Raw genomic sequence first — 20,915 nt, 5'->3', positions numbered from 1 at the left:
ACTGACAACTTAGTAAATGAGTGCTGTGATTGTGATTTTTCAGATGTTTTTCAAGTTATCACCCAACAATTAGCAATATGTCTACCATTAAGAGGCTTTGATGGATATTACCACTACACTGTTTTCATAGTTATGTTGCAAATAGTGAACTGTTAAATCATTGTTGGATTTAAAAAAAAATACAGAATAAATTGCATCTTTTTTTTTTTTGCCTAATTAAGCGCCATCTTGTCTTTTTTTTTTTTTTTTTGCTAACTGTGCTTCTCCAAAAAGGATTATAAATAATACAAATTATTGGTAATATGTGGTCATTTAAAAAAATTAATTAAAAGTGTTATAAAAAAATGGTTAATTATGTGACACTGCAATACCGTCAATATGTTTTTGAACTAGTTATCCCACCAAACATTTCAAACAAAAGCATCCTCAAATAACTGTTCAAATTCCTGTAGGTGTAGGTTATTAAAATACACCATGTCGAAATTGCATTATAACGAGGAAAAAGAGTTCAAAAGGTGATGCTGTACAAAAGGGTGGCTTTGGAGAAACAAACGAGGAGACACCTAATTATCTAAATCATCAAACATTCTTTCTTTTTTATAGATTTCACATTTTAGGAAATATGTGTTGATATATACATCCTCCATATACATCCTCCATATACATTCCAGACAATAGAAGAGAGGAATATGGTTTTGATATGCTGCTAACGGAAATGCATAATTTACAGCTTGTACATGAGCCTTAATACAAAAGCAGACTGCGATCCCACCAGTGGAGTTCAGCCTGGTATTTGATGCCCTGTTGTGCTGATAATTGGCTTGACATGTTTTTTTAATGGACTACACTTCTTTTTTTTTTTTACATCACTGATGTTTGACTGTTAATTGCCCTTTCTTATGTGTCTGAGAAAGAAAAAAAAACGGAGAACAAAAGCAACCTAATGTTCAGCACGGCATTAAGGCAAAGCTTTACAAAAAAGCCAATTGCAATTTGTTACTGATATTTTTAGTTCAGTGTGTTTTAAAGTATTAGCATTTAAATTGTTAAACAATTACACAAAGTCTGTATGAGAGGATACAGCGACGTGTCAATTGTGAAAAAGGGAAACTTGCTAAATGAAAAACAAAGACTGACAAGCTGCAAATCAGCATCGTAAATCCTGTTAGTACTCACTAACGCGATTGGTGAAGTCCTCCAAGGCTTTAGAGAGCTACGATCGTGTTCGTTTGACTGGATTATGAACTGGTGTTAGGCAGGGGGCTAATTGTAAGCCTTGGAACAAGATAATGAGAAAGCTGATGATGACAAACGTGGCTTCTTTCTTTCTCTAGTCATTTTACAATGCACACGCACGCACGCACACGCACGCACGCACGCACACACACACACACACACACACACTCTCGCACATTGTCTTTGAGAATGTGTAATAGAACCACTTTTGAACTTGGTTGAAGTTCAGGGAAAGACTTAGGAGAGGATGATGGAGAATGTGCGATTGAAAACGGGATGCTGGGTTCGGAAAATGTTCGCAAGATATGCTGGCATTGCATGAAGAAAATTGAAAATTAAGTAGCTTTAAAAGGACAAAAGAGGCAGTGCTACGCATGATTTGGCGAAGATTCGTCTGCAGTGATTCAGTGATTCAGTGTAAAGCCACAAGCGTCACTCAAACCCAAGGATCATTGCTATACCTCCCTGTGTCATTATGATGAGTACATGACTAAATATGTTCCCATAAAGTGCCAAATGCAGGGTCTGAATCATTAAGCTTCAGGAATGGCAGGGTTGCAGATACCTATCGGGGAAATGGCTGAAAAAGAAAGCATTCTTCCCTTTTTGGTAAATCTATATTAGTATGATTAATTTACAGGATTATTTAAATGAGGTGCTGAGTTCAGTGGAATACAGTGGAATTAAAACTACTTTGAATGGGTCCTGTTTTTCTTTTTAGTCGACCTTTCAATGACCGATGTGCTTTCAGCTTAATGATCTCACGAAAATAAAGCCTGAGGACTTTCTTTATTTCTTCCACTTTTCATTATCGAGAAATCGAAAGGAAAAGACAAATGGGAGAGCATTTCCTCTAAATATTCATTGTAAACAATCTAAACATTGTAGACATTGTTTTCATATTCTTAGGAGAGGTGGGAACTCAGTGGTTAGGGATCCAATATACTGGTTGGTGGTTCATCCCTGGTATCGCCAAGCTGCCACTCTTGGGGCCCCTAAACAAGGCCCTTAACTGTATCATAGCTCACCCTGTGCTCTGACCTCAGCTTCCGAACATCGCATGGGATATAAGAAGAAAGAATTTCACCATGCTGTAAAGTACATGTGACAAATATAGAGCACCTTTTTTTATTTATTTCTTTAAAATCTCTATTCAGATTTGTAGCTAAACTGTATGGATGCATATAATTGCACAAAACACCTTGATTCATTTTTTAAATAATGTTTGCTTAATGATTTTCCCATTTTTTGCTTGTCCTTTACAGTTCACTTTCTTTTTTTTTTTCAATTGGTGCCTGGATTTCTGTATTAACAGTCCAGCTGGCATGCCCAAAGGTTGAAGAGGTGGACTTTGGCCACAAACCAAGCAGAACTAATTGGAGCAGGGAGCCACATTTTGTCCGCCAGACTCAGGGCCTTATTGGTTATCAGATCCTCCAGTTATGGAGGGTGGAAACAGACAGCGTTAAGTTACAGTTACAGTGATATTAGCAGGAGATTCCATGTGGAACTGTCTGAAAACAAACACATACGAGCACATACAAGATCTCTGTAAACGTAATTATCTGAAGCAATTCATAAATGCAACCCCTTCCACTTACAAAACGACTTGAAAAGCTTTAACAAGAGCTTGTGTACTGATTATTTTTTAATTTTATCAGTGCCCCAGCGATCTGTATATCACTGCATGGAAGAAGTAGCTTTTTATGCAGTATTAATTGTTATAGTCTTTGTAGTCCATTCCATTGGAGCATAGATAGGAATTGCGGAATGCTATTATGCCTAATAAGATTTCAATGTGCTTTTTGATCATTGCATTTCACACTTAGTCCCCATTTGCTGTTACAATAACCTCCAATCTTCTGGGAGGATGTTCCACTAAATTTTAGAGTGTGCGTGTGGAGATTTGTGCTCATTCAGCCACAAGGGTGTAGGTAAAGTCAGCTACTCATGTAGATGAAGGAAGGAGTTGAGGTCAGAGCTCTATAGCAGGCCAAGATCTTTCACTCCATCCCGGTTGCGTTAGTTAGGGCATCCAGCGTAAAAACGTGCCAAATCAAACATGCGGAGGATCCGCTGTGGCGACCCCTAATGGGAGAAGCCGAAAGAAAGTTTACTTACCCACCTATGGCTGGGAAAAGGCAGGTGTCCCAGGACTTTAGTCCATATAGTGTATATTCATACACACACTAATTCTACTTAATCCCACTCAGGAAATGTATATAGGAAGGGAAGGAAATTCAGAACCAGCACGCTTATAGAAAAGAACACTCTAAACAAAGCAAGCTTTACCGACTCTCTTTTAATGACACGCGACATCATAATTATAGCACGTTTCGCACACTCGGGTCTTTCACTTCTAGTTCAGAAAAGTAATTCGGTGGAGGACTTCTGGTTGATCCACATCATTAAGTGCAGATCAAAACTTATATTGCAAGTTTAAAAACGTGTTTTCATTTCTTCTTCACCCAGACCCCATAGTCTACTTTAGGGATCAGTAGTGATTCAGTATCTATTGGCTAATTATCCACAATATAGCTTATGCTGTCTGCAGCACTCAGGGACGATGTGAAGGCATCGAAGCCTGTGAAACTGCTGTTAAGCAAACACACTGTAGGTGGGAAATTTAGTCAACACAATGGAAAGGATTCGTTCTCGAGTCACTGCTGCCATAGATCTCACATGCTACACACAGTCATCGTAATTCTGAGATTTATAAAACATCAACTATGTAAGTCAGATTAGTCGTATAGTACAACAAAACTAGTATGGTATTGCATTTTGTATAATCTTCACACAATATTTGGTATAAGTACAAGAGGGATGAATAGCACACCCTGGTCCTTGGGATGTGTGTGGATGTAATAGGGGTGTGCACATTTAGTCAAATTAATTCAGTGGTTAAAAATAGAAATATCAAATACAGAGAGAGAAAAAAGTGAGTAATCCACTTCCTGTTTTTTAAGCCGTTACCGCAAATACTACATTTCGTCTGGTTTACCAGTAATCGTCTCCCAGTTACACAGACCGTCTTTCATCATTCTCCATTAGGCTACTTTTCTTCTATCTATCTGCTACTCACCTCTTTATCGTTCGCTCTCCGCATACCTGCCTCTCTCTTTCTCATTCCACAAAGGAAAGCAAATAACCCAATTATCTCAGGAAACGCTGCGCAATTTAGCTCTACTCTGACTTTGTTCTGGGGTGCAATTTGCAGTGCTTTAAGCTGATATAAAAGCATCCATTGCTTTTAAAAACCTGAGTGTCTTATATATAGGGGTGTTAGAGGAATAAAACAATTGCTCTCCACACGTCCTCCCAAACTACCTGCTGCGAAAATCGAATTTCCAATTGTCTACGGGAAAATCATTAATAAACGTTAAATCATTCGACGTCCTCAAAATCAGATCGGAAATGAAGAACTGTAGAAGATACAAATAAGGATAGAACGCAAGATAAAGAGTGCTGATGATGCATGGCTGCTGTTTGAACAGTGGCTTGTAATTAGTTAGTCATTACTTGCCCAAATGAGGTGTGGAAAGCTGTTAATAGAACGACAGGGTCCAACAAACACTTACAGACGCCCCGACTCCCCCTTTTAATCTGCTTCGTCAAACACCAAAATTGCATAGAAACAATTAGCAAGGCAGACACAGACACTATATAGTAAATGAATAAGGACAAAAGTGAGACAGGGTTTAGGTTTTGTTCCCCCAATTCGCTGCATTAGCTGGAACATGTTGGTAAGGATTGACATTATACTTTTTTTATACTTGAATTGCTCAAACGTCGAAGAAATTTCAGCACTTCCAGAACCATGAGTTGTTTGATTTGGAGCAAATGGTGAAGATATTAGCATTTTAATTAAGCAAATAAAAGTATAGGACTTCAGGTAAAATTCTCTCAGGATGACACTAAGCACTTAGACTGTATAAATAACTATATTGCACAATGCAACCTTAGACTGTATAAACTTCAGGATGTGAGTGCAAAATCCCCCAGTGTTAGAAAGTCTACAGAATAAAGGTGTGGAAGGTGAAAAGAAAATCACATAAAAAGAGAGTGAGAATCATTTGGAAAGAGATAAAACCTAAAGAATAAGAGGTTGTTAACGGGAGAAACATCAGCCCTGGCTGCAAATCGCTCCGAGAATCAATAAATACCTCAGCGTTTTGACAGCAAGCTTTCTGATGCACTCTAACTCCCTAATAATGAGCCAATAAGGAATGCTCAGAGCACTGCACGCCATCCATCTTCCTGTGCAACGGCACATCCACATCCGTCACTTCTATAAAATCAGCCTGCCTGAAGAGCGAATGCTAGGGCATGACAAATTACTTCTTTTTTTTTGCTGCTTTCTCTCTTCTTCTCTCTGGAGAAAGTGCTTAGGAACTGGTGGGGGAGGATGGAGGGGATGAGTGCAGAGTTTTAGGTGTGACAGGCAGAAGTTGAGAAGCAAATGATGGATTGCTGTTAGGATTAAAAGAACAGGAGGAAGACCTCAAAGGAAACCGAACAGGAGAATGGGTTTCTGAGATCGCTTGAGGTCTCAAGTTTGAGATGTGTGTGGTCTGAAGAACCTCAAAGCGACACCCCTATCCCTGCTTTCATGGGATATATATATGTGTGTGGGTCATAATTCTATCCACTATAAGACCCTATTATTGTCTATCATTATTCCATTATTTCAACCAGCAAGTACTTCTATCTCAGCAACTTCTGGTCTTTCACCAAAACTCTGCCATTGGAAGAAGCACTGCAGATGGTTTCAATTCATTCAAGCCATCCTTCTATCACTTAAACCCACACATACACAGAATATCTGGGGAAAGCTGTTCAAATATGGCATTACATATTAAAGAAAGTCCATATGCTTTCGCTTTCCCATCTCACAAACTGTCTTTGCTTTGCTTTGCTTTGCCCACACCAATATTCTTAATAAATTAAAAGTTATTATAAAAATTTATTTATTTTATTTATTCATTGGGTTATTCACGATTGGTATGATTATTTATTGCACAATTTAGGTTTTTAAGTATTTAGACCCTATATGAAGTATATGGGCCTAGTAAAAGTCTTGTTAATATTTTTAAGCAGTTTTTATTTTCAAATTGGTGTCATGAAGGTGTATAAGATTTTGACACATGTCCATTACATTCAACCCAAGTGTTTTAGTGCCTAATGAGTATCCACATTACTCTAGAAAGAAATTCTTGTGTGTGAAACCTCTTTTCACTTTACAAGGGATTCACCCTCATACCAACTTGTACTCTGGGGGCCAGAAATGAGGGAACTTGACAGTTTATATTACACAAAAGGTTACAAGTTGAGCTGCTTTCAAAAGTTACATCTGTTACTCATTTCCTTGAAGAAACCTTTTTTTGTTATAGAAAGCACAAATACATATTGTGGACTGTATAGATATACTATAAGGTGGTTTTTCCATGGCACACTCAGGAATGACGAATAACCTCAAGTATCAAAAACTCTACAACTTGAAACCTTCAAGCAGAAAAAGACCCTCTTATACAGAATGTTGAACCTCGTCTCTAAGGGGTGAACACTACAACATTGTTTCCCTATCAAAGGGAATTTATATGCAGATTCAGCGAGCTAAAAATCCTTATGTATACTTAAAAACAAAAAATCACTGTGAGGTTGAGTGAGATTGTTTCCTCAGTCTAAACAGTAGTTTTTTTTGTTCTTTTTTTTATGTATCTTTCAGGAGGCCATAAAAAAGCAAGAAAAAACTCTATAGCTCAGAAGAATGTGTTATGTCAATGTACATAACATATTTTAAAACTAACTCAAGGTTGGGGCATTCGGTTACAGTAAAGCATTTGGATTCCGTCGTCTTCCAAGCCATCATAGTTTTTTATTTATTTGAGTTTGTGAGCAGGCTGCAGGAAAGGACCCATTAAACTGAATTATCTTGTTTAGGGCCAGAGTCTGGAGAGAAGGAGCATTGAGCTAGCGTGTCCCTCAGATTCACTTTTAGCCAATGTTTTGGTGCTGATGTTCAACATGATACATGATATTTTGTATGATTTTGCTTGTCACATGAATACAAAGGAAGATGTCTGGAAGCACTTCAGTATGCACCATTTACCTCTGCCATCTAAAAGAAACTGGAGAGAGGTTCATGCTATAACATCTGTGCAATATGACATATTCCAAGTCTACCATTGTTCTCTCATGTCATCGCTACTACCTTAATTACTGTTACACTGCCAAAAATATCCCACTTGACTGGAGGTGTTGGCTTAATTAGCAAATCTCGGTGGTGCAAAAGTCTTTAAATACACCCTATGGACTTCTAGCAGAAAAACTGAGATTGGCAGACAGGAGGCAAAAGTTGACAAATAGAATTGACTAAGCTCGATTTGCTTGATTGATATGTCTCAGGATGCAAATGTGTGTGGTTGTGTGATTATGCAGACGAGATGCAATGGATACCTGCCAGAAACCAAGCGAGAGCAAACGCAAAAAAAAAGAAAGAGAAACAAGTAGAGCGAGAAAGTAAAATGGCCAAACGGAGAGGTGTAACTGTAGTGCAGACTAATAGCCCATTACCCCATTAGAGCACTTTAGTGCTTGGCCAGGTTTAGCTCCTATTTGTGGCCACATAGTGCAGCTGAGAAACATTTCCATCAGTTTGTCTGAAACTAAATGGCATCAGTACGTCCATTACAGAACCACTAGAGAAAGATATAATTTCTACAATAACTTGTTAAACTCTAAGAATAGCCAGCTATAAAAAAGACATACTTTACATAATTTGCAAAGGCTAATTCCATTAGAACGAGATGCTAAGAGATTGGAAGAAGTACTCAACACTATCCAGGAAATAAATAGTTTCAGTCCATCCATGTCAACACACACACAAACACACAAACACAAACTCCTAATATGTGCCACACCAATGAAAACTATGCCGCACCTTTTAATTGCAAAACAAGCAGAATTTCCATAAATCTATTTATAATAATCAGCTTATTTCATACTACATGAAGGTCGGTACAAAAGTTAAGTACATAAGTGCAATGCGGGTAGTTATTTAGTAAAATTATATAAATTACACTGAACAAAAGATCATTATATTTGCACTGTAAATATAAAATAAATAGAAACATAAAGCACAATTAATATGAAGTTAAAATCATATTACAAATGTAATATATTCTGTTATATCCAGCCTATTTTGGATGATGAATGGGAGAATACAAAACTAAACATGTTAAAGCAACCATACATTGAATATCCACAAAACCATCTTATACTCTTTCCTCTAAATCACCTTCAACACACCCTACTTTGCTAATACCAATAGCGTGTGTCACTGAAACAGACAAACCCCTAAATCCCCATTGATTTTGGTATAATTAAGATCCAGGTTGCAACTTACAATCAATTTTGCAGCTCTGGACAGAACAATAACAGCAAAGTCAACAGTCCGAGTGCTCTGGTGATTCTCATTCTTCTAGGTGAACCAATGTTCGGCTTTTGTGCTCACTTCTGATCAATGGCTGCGTTAAGAATAGGCTTTGACTAAACAAAAGGAGCTGGAAAGCAATCATAGGACTCACTCATCTCTTTGTAACTCTTTCTCTCTTAGTTCTGAACACTTTCTTTCAATACCTGGCTTGTGTATTCTTTCTTCTGGTCAGATCTTCACATCTTCACTTTAATGGAGTTTCCTGCTGAAGTACACATTCTTGCTGTCACTGGTGTGGGGAATGACAATGTTTTATTGAAATTCAACTATATATATCTCTGCAGTTTAAAAGACAATAGTCATATTAACCCCAGAAATTCTCCTTGTTTTTCATTATCGATTCAAAATGTAGCCTAAATCCAAATTTTTCACTTTTTCTTTACTTACCAACTTCAAGGTATATGCAGATTGAGGTATACTGCAGTAGCTGTAAATCACACAGTCACATGTACAGCCAGCTTCAATAAACCATAGCCTCCTTATCTCTGGACTGCACACACTACCCAAACCTACACATAACACTATCTGTGTTGGGCTCAGTTAGAATGATCAATCTCTATTTATTCACCAAGCATATCAGGGTCAGGAATATCTGCCTGGTAGCTCTTTAGAGCCGAGTGTAGGCCTTTTATGCACTGACTCATCACTCACTCACTGTTCTTTGACAGCTAATGCGACTGCTGGCACAGTTTCCTGTATTCTTACGTTTCAGTGCCAGGATATACAAAGCTTGCTGAAGAACCAACCTATTTGAAATAGATTACAATAAAAAAAACCTGCAGTCAAATAGATTAGAATATCGATTAAAAAAAAAACGTCATGGTGGAATGAATTAAGTGAGGAAAAATTATTGAGATGTAGACAATGTATAATTTTTTACTTTCCAGTAAATTTTAGTGACTTACAATCTTATTTCTAGCCATAAAAATCTTATTCATGTTATTTTGGGGATAAAATACTATGCAAGAGCAGATTGTGTAAAATTCTTATGATCTTTTTTTCCCTTACATAGTTAGTAAGGCCAAAAGTAGGTTGTTTTACTTGTATTTTTTAGCTTATATACCATCAGCGACATCATTTAGCCTTGTATCTTTAAAGACTGTAATAATAATTTTAATGTTGCCAAGTTAAAAAAAAGATAGAAAAAAGCTCAATAATCACACTAGTTCATTAGTAATATTTATTCCCAATGTTTGTTTTATGTCAACACCAACCCATTTAATAATAATAATAATAATTGAATAACAATTAACATATTATAAGATCTTGCAGTATTAAGTCACCAAACTCTTTCCAAACATTGGAACTTTGTTCTATATACAAAGTACTTATAGCTTTTTACTTAGATATTCTGTAGTTTGATTTCTGTTCATCATGTTGAATATTTTTCAGTGTTAATAATGTTTTATGTTGCAATAAGTTTAAGTATTTTTTTAAAGTAATGACTTTGCTTGTCTTGTAACTACTTTATGTTACAAGACAGTCTTCATTTGCATAAATAATCATTGGCATTGAGCATGTATGCATGATTGCGATTTTAATAGTAGGATTATGAATAATGGGAATAATATGAATGTGTTTATTCCTTAAATAATGCTTATTTAAGACATTTTTCTTCTTCTCTAAAACCTAGATGTTTTTTTAATATTCAAACTGTTATATTTTGCAGGGTGGTCTGCTTATAATTAAACAATCTGCTCAGCTCATTTTGTAAGACTTGATTGTCATTGTACTGGCCTGTTGTCAGCTTTCGACACCAAGCCTTTGATGCTTAAGGTGTCTGCTAGATGTCTGTGCTGTGTCAGTCCCTGCAGGTGCAAATCGAGGATTATGATTTTACATAGTGGTATAGTATATTCTGTGTATTAAGAAGTGGGGTGAACTGGGGTGAAGAGGAAAAAGAAAGCGGAAGGTAAAACAAAAAATGAAGTATAATACAACAAAGAAGACTGCAGTACACTGAACCCACTGTCATGTTCACGGACCCAGTTTTTGATGACCTTTGCTTTGTGAAATGTAGCATTATCATGTTGTAAATAGCTATTTAAAGGGTAAATCGAAGCCACAATGAGATGCTCAGCAGCAATAGTCATTAAAATTCTAAGGCTTTTAGACAGTGTTTAATTGGTATTGGGTGTGAACCACCACCACCAATAGCCTCACTCATAAAGACAGGTTGTGTCCATCAATTCATGCTTTGGATTGCAAATTCTGACCTTACCAGCAAACATCAAGATTCAAACCAGGTGACATTTTTCCAAGCTTCAGCTGGTCCAGGTTGGTCAAGCCTCAGATTCTTGTTCTTGGCTCGCAGGACTTGACTTGATATAGTTATAGGATGTTGTAAACTTTCTTTCTTAGATTTAAGCAGCTTTAGCCCTGGGTGCAGTGGATCCTGGGAATCGTCTCAACAAAGTACACTGCAGCCCGGCTCACTCACGTTAAACCAACAAGGGCGAAATATAAAAGTGACATATTCGAGTCTGTGTCAGGGAAACAGAAAAGGTCTTAAAGGCGCTTCCTAGCAATACAGACAGGCCCCATCACAGAGTGCTATAATACACAATGTCTGGAGGCTCTCTGAATCAATAAAGATTCCTAGCCAGAGGTGCCTCAAGTCAAATTGCTGAGGTGGAGGTTGCTAGGAGACCAAAGGTACCCAGCTGGAGCTGTGACTAAGCCATTGGGGGAGTGTGTATGTGTGTCTGTGTGTATATTGGGGGTGTAGGAACAATAGGATTCGGTCCCAGCTGTGCAGCAGTGGGAAGAGAGCTGCAGGGCAACAACGGGGGGCGCGGGGCAACAATAGCTGGTCTCTCATATTTACTTTGTTCTCCAGAGGTCATAAATCCCTCTCTCACTCGCTTTGCTCCAGCGCTCTCCATCATCACCATCTCGAAAAGACGGGTAAGGGCGAGAAAGGCAAACTTCCCCTCCAGACAAACAAAACCTCTGTCTCTTTCAGCGAAAAGAGAAAGCAAGAAGGTCAAACCCAGCCACTCTCCCACATATATGGCGTGTTTGCATTTGTGCAATGCCGTGTTTAAAAAGAACTTCAGGAGGGCAGCAAAAAGTGAAGAGGAATTTTTCATTAGACTAAGCAGACCACTCGGTTGTCAAATCACTATAGTATTGTAAACTTAGGCAACAGAGAATGTAAATTGAACAAAAAATATCACCTGCTTCTGTTTACACAAGTATCATGTCATTTCTTGCCAGTTCAAAGGAATCATTAGTAAAAGCAAACCTATAAAAAGCTTTATTTTCCATCTAAAAGCTCTGTTCCCACTGTAGAACAGATTAGCAGTAATGCTGTGAGTATATTAGCACAATAAAAACAGGTCAAACTTGTGGTATATGCAAGCTATAGATGTCTTTGCAGTAATAAAGCCTAACCGCTATGTGAATCTTGTCTTATACACACACAGGTACATCTAGGTACATCAATATAATAATTACACATTCTCCTCCTCTCCTTCTGGCTAGGAATTTCACAATCAAGCACTCTATAAAAAAAAAAAAGCGAGGGATGAAAAGTTGCGGTGGGGAAACCACTTTCAAGGGCAGTGTTGGATTGCGTACAAGGCTCATTATGTTTACTAGGTTTTTACATGGTCTTAACTAAGATTTTTTTGCCCACCATTATTTTAAGTACAAGAAGCCGGGCATCCCTTAGTGGTGCTGCAGAAATGAAGACAGACGTGCCCTCTTTTCATAACTGACTTCCTTTCTGATCGCAGACCCCCTTTTTCTCATTTTGAAGACCATTAGGCAGGTTTCTTATTTTTGGCAGGGGGTTGGAAATGACAGTTGAATGGGAATAAGGGTTGTCACGGTTAATGAACTCCTGGAGCAGCAACGATTGGGAGGGTAATTTCAAGCCCTAAGGCCGAAAAGCAGTTCCTGAACTCTAGCAACATTTAGCTCAAAAAAGAGGTAATGAAGCTTGGTGTCAGAAATGCACTTATTTGCAGTGCTCTATCCAGGCATGGGGATGGAAGTCTATGTTTTTTTCATTTTTTATTATTATTTTTTTTATTTATGGCTTTAAAAACATTTGTTTTGCTTATTCCATAAAAATCCCAAATCCCATGCTAAAACAAACCCAGGCTATTATCTAAAGAGGCCAATTTTTTTATATTTATCACAGATTGCTTAAAGAACAAAAAATATCTATATTGGTTCTAATATATTTGAATTGCAATAAATAATAAATGGCAGTCTGCTCATATAAGGACTGTGTTAAAAAACAACTGACTGATAACTGCTCCAATACTTTATGCCTTTTTGTTTGTATTTGCAGGCACAATTACATATCTGAAGCTTCAGGCAAAACGACCTTGGCTAATGTATACAACGTCATGGTTTCCTTAAGGGTTCATTTGTAACCAAGGATACACAAAGTAGAAGTGCTGATGTACTACAGCACCCCAGACTTTCAGGGTTCCTTTAACTGCTGCAGCAACTGATCCAAATGATTTTCAGAAGGTTTACCATTTAAATATTTAATATAATATTCCCTTTATACCACAGTGATTTTTAAAATATATTACTTTATTCATTAATAAAGCAAGATATAAGTGAATCAATCAACAAGTTTCAATTCGAGAGTTTTACCACAACTGACTTCTTGAAGTCCTTTCTAATGCCAGTGTACCTTATTTGCAAGTGGCCATCCAATGAGTTTAAAATGGCAAACCTCATAAACCCTAGTGTTTGATTTTACAGTAAAAGCCCTGTGTGAAGATTCTGTCCATTTCTGTGTGTGTGGGTGAAGGCACATATTTATGTGTATAAGTGTGTGTGTGTGGGCTGAGCAAAGGTAAAACAGCTCATTTTATGGCCTGACAGCTTAACTGGATGCCAACACCGTGCGGCCTGGGCGGCACAGGGACCCTCTCGGGTTGTGTGTCATCTCAGAAGGCTTTCCAAGAGGAAGTAACTGCCAGAGCAAGGGTGCATGAAATTAAAGCCCACAACCACTAAATTGTGGGTGGGGGGTAAGTGGTGGTGTTGGGACAAAGACTAATAAAGTTAGAGACTATAGGACATCATAGAGGCATAGGGCTGTAAAATGAGATACATGAAATACACCATGCCCGGAACATCACTTCTTATTGACTACACGTTAACGTAGATATTGTTTTTCGAGAAAGTTTGGGATAATAAGCAAAATATAGGTTTTAACAGAGAAATGAGTGTAATGTACAAGGCTTTTCCTACAAATGATCAAGTCAAAAGAACATTGAACTGGATTCTATTTGAGAGGGTCTTGGACTTTGAATCTATGGATGTCCAGCATCTGTTTTGTCTCTAGTGTCTGGGCTGTTTTATTGCATGCCAACATCCGGTTGATTTCTTTAGGACTTCTGTTCATCATGTCCATGTGACCCCTTTTCGGTTTCTAAATTGTGTGCTAACTGCTTTTTTTATTTATTAAACCCTACAGGTTAGAAAGAGGTCAAACTGTATGGTCATTGCAGGGATTACTTGAACTTCATTGAAAACCCATTGATATATATATTTGAGATGCAGAGGAAGCATCACTTAACTTGAGGTTTGAAGGAGGTTTGTATAAAGCAGGTCAACCAAAAATTAGAAATTTACACAAACAAACAAACAAACAAAATTAATAAAAAGGATAGAAAACTACTAGACACACTAAAAAGTTCTCTGGCCTTGAGGACATCTTTTTCTAGCCCCATCACCATGGCTCAGTGAGAAAGGCAATTTTACCCTTCAGGACAGTTGACATTGCTGTGTAGACATAGGTGTTTACTGAGAAAATAGCAATGCCTAGGAGTTGGCAAGACTTCCATTAAGGCTTCCTGGTGGACGTCTTGTTTGGGCTTCAAACACACATTAACCACTCCACCTCTAAGCATCTCCATGCAAACAGAGCTCCAGGCAGACACAAGGTTGGCCATTTCATCTAGAGGCCACTGACACGAATGAGAATGACATTTCAACCAGGGGCCAAAAGGTGACAGATCAGAATGGAGATTACCGCTTTCCTTTCGCTTCGGCTGTTTGTATGGTTCCGCCCCCATTCCTTAGTGGGAATCCTGCCTGCGTACTCTGTGACACAATAGAAACCTCCACTGAATTCTGTGCATGAAGAATTACCTGGTCTTATTTCATAATCCAAAAATGGTAACATGGTAGCTTGCAAGCCCCAGCATGACATGTTGAAAAAAGAGCACTAAGAAAATGGGCCATTCTGTCAAAGGAAGAAAAAAACATTAAAAAGAAAATAGGTCTCAAAATTGGTCTCTCTGTCGAGTTGGAGTCTTGTGTATGGGACGGGGGGGTGGGTAGTATGCAGGAGCGAGTCAGGGAACGACAATTCAGGAATGCCTTTGTTACTCTGTGCTAATATTTGTGCATGGATTTAGCTTTTTTTCTTTCCTTTCTGCACTTGCTTTTTGTAAAAAAAAGGAATGAAAAGACACATTGCTGAGTTACCTAGCAGCATGGGGCCATTGGGATAAGAGGATGAGGGAGAGAAAGAGTAGAAGTTCTCATAGACAAATATGTATTATTTAGAGTAATATGCATATTATGTTAAATATGAGACCCTATCATTCATAAAGGGTGGAGGGCGTTCAAGGGGGGGTTCAAGGCTCACTAAAGTCGCCCGAGAGAAAGCGAGAGAAAGTGAGAGTCATACAATAAGTTTTCCTCTAAGACTTTGATAAACTATATGACCAAAAGTATGTGGATGTCACTTATATGCACATTTTTTACATGTTCTACTTCTGAGTTAACCCAATTTTTGGCTGCTAGAATGACCTCCACTCTTCTTGGTGGACTTTCTACTGGATTTTGGTGGGTAAAAGTTCCACATTCAGCCCCTTTCTCAAGTCAGGAACTGATGCTAGATGTAATCAGCGTTCCAGTTCATTCAAAGGTGTTCAGTGGAGATGGGGGCAGGGCTCTAAACAGGTCACTTGAGTTCCTCTATTTCAGCTTGGGAAAACCATGCCTTTGCTTATACCATCTAATGGAGCAATTTGGGGCTTTTTAGTTTCAGTCAAGGAAAACTGTGATGTTACAACATACAAATATATCCTATACAATCATTTGTGGCCAAGTATGGTGAAAGTCCACATATTGGTGTGTGTGTCGAAACTCTTGCCTTTATAGTGTAAAGGGGGCTTAAAGAATTCTAGGGTCCATTGCCAGATCTGTCACTGCTAAATGTGCTGAGGAACAATTACAACATCTCACCAACAGCTAAAATCCAGACACATGGCACCAACATGCTAACAGACAAAGCAAGAGCGAGCCTGTATTTTAAAGCCAATTGCCTGAACATCCAAAGCCATTCCTGGGCTCTGAACTGCAGTCCCAGTCATTAAAATCACCCACAAAGGGTTTTTATTTCCCCCACAGTGTCATGTTTCTTTTAATGAGGCAAACAGGGCTGTTGTGGCTGATGTTCCTTACAACACAACAATAAACACAATGCTTATTTCCACAACACGGTCAATGGCAATACGGTCTTGACGTTCATGTGACAAATCATTAAAGCAAATACAGAAACTTTTTTTTTTTTATATTTTTTTTATGATAGACTATTTTAATACTATTCAATTATATTCTAATCAGTAGACAAAGCGTAATCTAAATCTCAGCTCAAGCTTCATTTCATTTTCGCATCAGGAAAACCAGCAGCAACCTCCATACAGCTGTCTTCCAGCTGCCATAAATTAGCCAAGTTATAATCACTTTCATCATGCATTAAAAGCCAAATGCGACTCGTGCGTATAATTCCAATAAACTTATGAGCCAAATGTGTGGCATGATATAATTATTCTGTTTTTAAACCTCTAAATGTTTTCTTTTTAAAATATGAAGCATTTTATATATAGCTGAATAATCTCCCTAGCATCACACAGCATGGATACAGGCAAATATGTACGTACACTGACCAGGCATAACATTATGACATATGAATGCCTGATTTTGTCCTCAAAGTTGATGTGTTAGAAGCAGGAAAAATGGGCGAGCATAAGGATTTGAGCAAGTTTGACAAATTGTGACGACCAGGTCAGAGCATCTCCAAAACTGCAGCTCTTGTGGGATGAACTGGTCTGCAGTGGTCAGCATCTATCGAAAGTGCTCCAAGGGAGGAACAGTGGTGAACCAGCGACAGGGTCATTGGTGGCCGAGGCTCACTGATGAACGTGGGGATCGAAGGCTTGTCCGTGTATTACACAACAGGGATCTCTACCATCTTTGTCTTTGTTTCGCTACATCTCAGCGGCTCTTTCCTGGCCTGCGATATTGTGCCAGCTCAGGGAACGTGGACAAGGGCAAGGAGCAGGCTCAGTGTCTCAAAGTGTCTTGTCTTCAGAGCAAGGTGCCAGCGCCTGCCAAGAGTAATGCAATACAGTAGATTTCCTTTCTTTGCTGTCTTTCTCTCTCTCACTTTCCGGCTAGACCAAAATTCCTTGGCCTAGTTACTCCAAACACAAGGTAGATCCCGACTCCAAATATTTAAGGACACTGTTCCTCTGGCTGTAATTAAAAATGCTGTGACATGTCGTCTCGCTTTTCTGCGCCCGAAGCCTCAAAGCAGCACGGGGGAAACGGGATCATGGGAACAAAGGGCCGTCGGAACTTGTTCTCTCTCTTTCGATCGCTTTCTCTCTCTAAGTCTTTGCCCTCTCTTTGACTCCCAGATGAAATGTTTGAGCAGAGGAAAGGGAGGGGAAAAAGCAGGGATTTATCCTGATGATTCACAATTGTTACACACTCCATGAGGTTGTTAATAATACGTTTGCTAACTCATGAAGTAAATATGTCAACTGTGACTCAAAGGGATAAACTCTTTTATGTATGCAAATCCTTGTTGAGACGAGCCATGCCATGGAAGGGAATCCTCACACATGGGTCTGGGTCCCAAGAAGAAAAAAGTCAAAGAAACTCTCAATGAAAAAAAAAATCATAGACACCTACAAGTGCAGATCCTCAAAAGAAAAAAACCCTCTCGACACCGCAATGCAAACCTACTGGGACCTGCTCTGATTTAAGACGTTTATTTATGCACAAAGAAGCTTCGGAAGCTGCCATCCAATTCTCTGTGCAGATAAGCTTCTGAGAGACGGAACAACCTAGAGTTTATTTCGCTATGCCCCAGCAATCCTCATTCCTATCTCTACATTCCAATGCATAATCTTTGCAGCAGTGATGATGTGCTTTGCTATATAAAGTGCAGTTAGTAAAAAATAAATAAATAAATAACAGGAGGACAGATATAATGGTGCATATAGTTATATATATGTATATTGGATATTTGATGCACGGTTTGATTAGTATGCTTACAATTGAAAATAGTCAGAATGAAAGCATGAAATGTAAAGCAATCTATATGTAGATTTTGAAATAATCTTGATTTCTGATGATTTAAGAACATATCTGGTCAGGAGTTCCAGTCTGTTGATAAGCAGCTTACAAATGGACTTATATGGAGTATATATTTTTGAGGCTATAATTATTCCCTTCACTCTTCTGGGAAGATGATCCACTTGATTTTGGAGTGTGCCTATGGATATGTGTGCTCATTCAGACACAGCAAAGTGGAAGTGATACAAGGTGAGAAGGTCTGGGGTGCAGTCAGTGTTCTAATTCATCCCACAGGTGTTCAATAGGGTTAAAGTCAGCGCTCTATAGCAGACCACTCAAGATCTTACACTCCAACCATGGAAAGCGTATGTTAATGCCGCTGGCTTTGTGCACTGAAGCATTGTCATGGTGGAACAGGTTCAGGTCTTCCGGTTCAAGTCGAGGGAAAATTTTATGGTACAACATCCAAAGACAATCCTTTACAATTGTGTGCCTCTAATGTGAAAAAAAGTCAGGTATCACAATAAATATTGTCCATATAGCGTATACATATTTATACACACTAACAATCTGCAGTGCAAAACCATTTGAACTGTTATAAAGACTGCTTCACGTTTAAGTAACGCCATGAATAGTGTATCCAAACTTTAACATTCATATCAGAAGATCAGGTTTTCCAGGAAAGGAATAGCATTTGCAGTGACAGTCCAGCATGTGGTATTTAAATGGCATCTGATGACACATATTTCATCACTCACACATCTGATGGCACACACACACACACACACACACACACACACACACACACACACACACACACACACGGTCATTATGGATTTAAAAAAATAAAATAAAAAAGAGTTTGAAAATCTGAACGACCAGAGCTTGAGCCACAATTCAAGAATGTGTCCTGTAGGCAAACATCTATTTGAAAGAACATCATGAAAAAGATTAGGATTATTGATTCACAACCACAAACTCTCTAGAAGCAAAGCGTAACATCTACAATTAGGGAATAATTACATCTTAATTAAGAACAATTTTGAGACTGACTTCATCTATTTTTTTTTTTATCCACTGTGTTACAGCTGCATGATTCAATAAACACAAGTAAGACTTTTATGAGGTCCTATTGAGGAAGTTATGAGACTTTCTTTTTATTATTAGAGAACGCCTGATCTTATGAACTGCATTTTGGCAAAACAAAATAGTTCCTAGATTTAATCCTGTTTAAATTAAAATTATTAAAAAAATGCCAATGAATTATTGTACAATAAAAGCAATTATAGACTCCAAATATTAATTGTGATTTTCACTTTTTGTGGCCTGTTTTATTAAGTGCATAATTAACAGACAAGCTTTATTTGTTACAATGCAAAAATACTGATGATTGGTGAGATCGAGCGAGCGAGCGAGCGAGAAAGAGAGAGAGAAGTATATAGAGAGTGAAAGGGAACAGGAATTCTGGAAAAGCAGTTTAATAAAGCATAAGCTTAAATAAAAGCTTGGTTTACTCCACCAAACTCTACTATCGCCATCTCTTTTCAGCATTTTTATCTCTTTTCAGTATTCACTTGCGGACTCTGTGTCCCTGAGTGCTCGATGGTCCTTGAAACACTCTTGAAACACATTCTCAAACTGCAAATCGGAATTTGACTGACCCTCCAGCGACTAGTCTGCCCGGCTCAAATCAGATTTGGAGCGAGCTTTCTGTGACATCTCCGATGGTGGCACCACAGCTGCTTTCTACCAGCCAAAGGGCTCTGTCACATATTTCTGTGTCGCCTGCAGAGGTCTGACTCGGCCAAGATTGACCGACCTTTGCCAGGCATGGCTGCGGGTTTCCTGCAAGGAGATGAGTGGACGCCAAATAGCCTCATAAACGAGCAAGGAGGTTCTGGACACGCCTCAACCCATTGTGTCATCTTTATCACGCCTGACCCAAAACCAAATACCCAGGGCCCCCCCATCTCTTTGGCGACGTAAGCGGGGCTGCACCGTTGCCTAGCAACCAAGAACAATGAGTCCCTGGGAAAGCACACTGCTTATGCAAAAGGGCAGTCTTTTCACTCTGCTCAGCAGAGAGGTGGCAAGGGGCACTAAGAGAGTAAGTAGGAGAGGGAGACAGAAGAACAAGAGCAGGCTAATGGGAAGATTTCCAGGCCATATTCTCTGATATATCATCTACATGTGTGTGTGTATATATATATATATATATATATATATATATATATATATATATATATATATATATATATATATATATATATATATATATATAGGCAGTCTGAAAAAATTTATTAGACTTTTGATGTTGATTTCAAAGATATAAATCCCATCTTTAGCTTCATGTTTCTGTTTTATTTTGTATTATTCCTTTAAAAGTGAGGGGATCATTACTTGTTGCTGTCCCTTGGTAATCTTAATTCAATTTGTTTAGCTAAAGACCTTTCAACAAGTTCTATTGCACAAATGAAAACATCAACAAGTTTTGCTTGATTTTGGCTTTGGAGACAAACTAAAGCAGCCAGGGCCTCCAGATGCCACAAGTGCTTATTAATACCAATGCGCCAAGATGCGTGTGAATACAGTCAATTTATTTCCGATGTGACAGAGTTGCTTGAAGAGAAATCCACATCACTTTGGAACTCTTGGGGTTTGTCAGCTCGATCCCAGAGCATCAAAATGCAGTGAATGTTCAGAAACAGGAAAATACACTAGCTGATAGGTAAAATAACTCAAGCATGATAAATAACAAAAAAATTACTTTAATGATTACGTAATTGAGACCCTTGGCATTTGGGAAGTTTCCAGCTAATCAAAATACACTGGA

At 38.4% G+C, this 20,915-nt stretch overlaps 1 protein-coding gene across 4 annotated transcripts in view; it reads right to left on the bottom strand.

Annotated features, from left to right (window-relative positions):
* Positions 1-20,915, bottom strand: part of slit1a (slit homolog 1a (Drosophila)) — a 91,572-nt gene that overhangs the window by 47,338 nt on the left and 23,319 nt on the right. The gene's annotated exons all lie outside the window — the stretch shown is intronic.

This window comes from Silurus meridionalis, chromosome 28 (assembly GCF_014805685.1).
Source record: "Silurus meridionalis isolate SWU-2019-XX chromosome 28, ASM1480568v1, whole genome shotgun sequence".
In the NCBI taxonomy this organism is placed as follows: Eukaryota; Metazoa; Chordata; class Actinopteri; order Siluriformes; family Siluridae; genus Silurus; species Silurus meridionalis.
The sequence above is the reverse complement of the archived record's forward strand: the minus strand, read 5'-3'. Positions and strand labels throughout refer to the sequence as shown.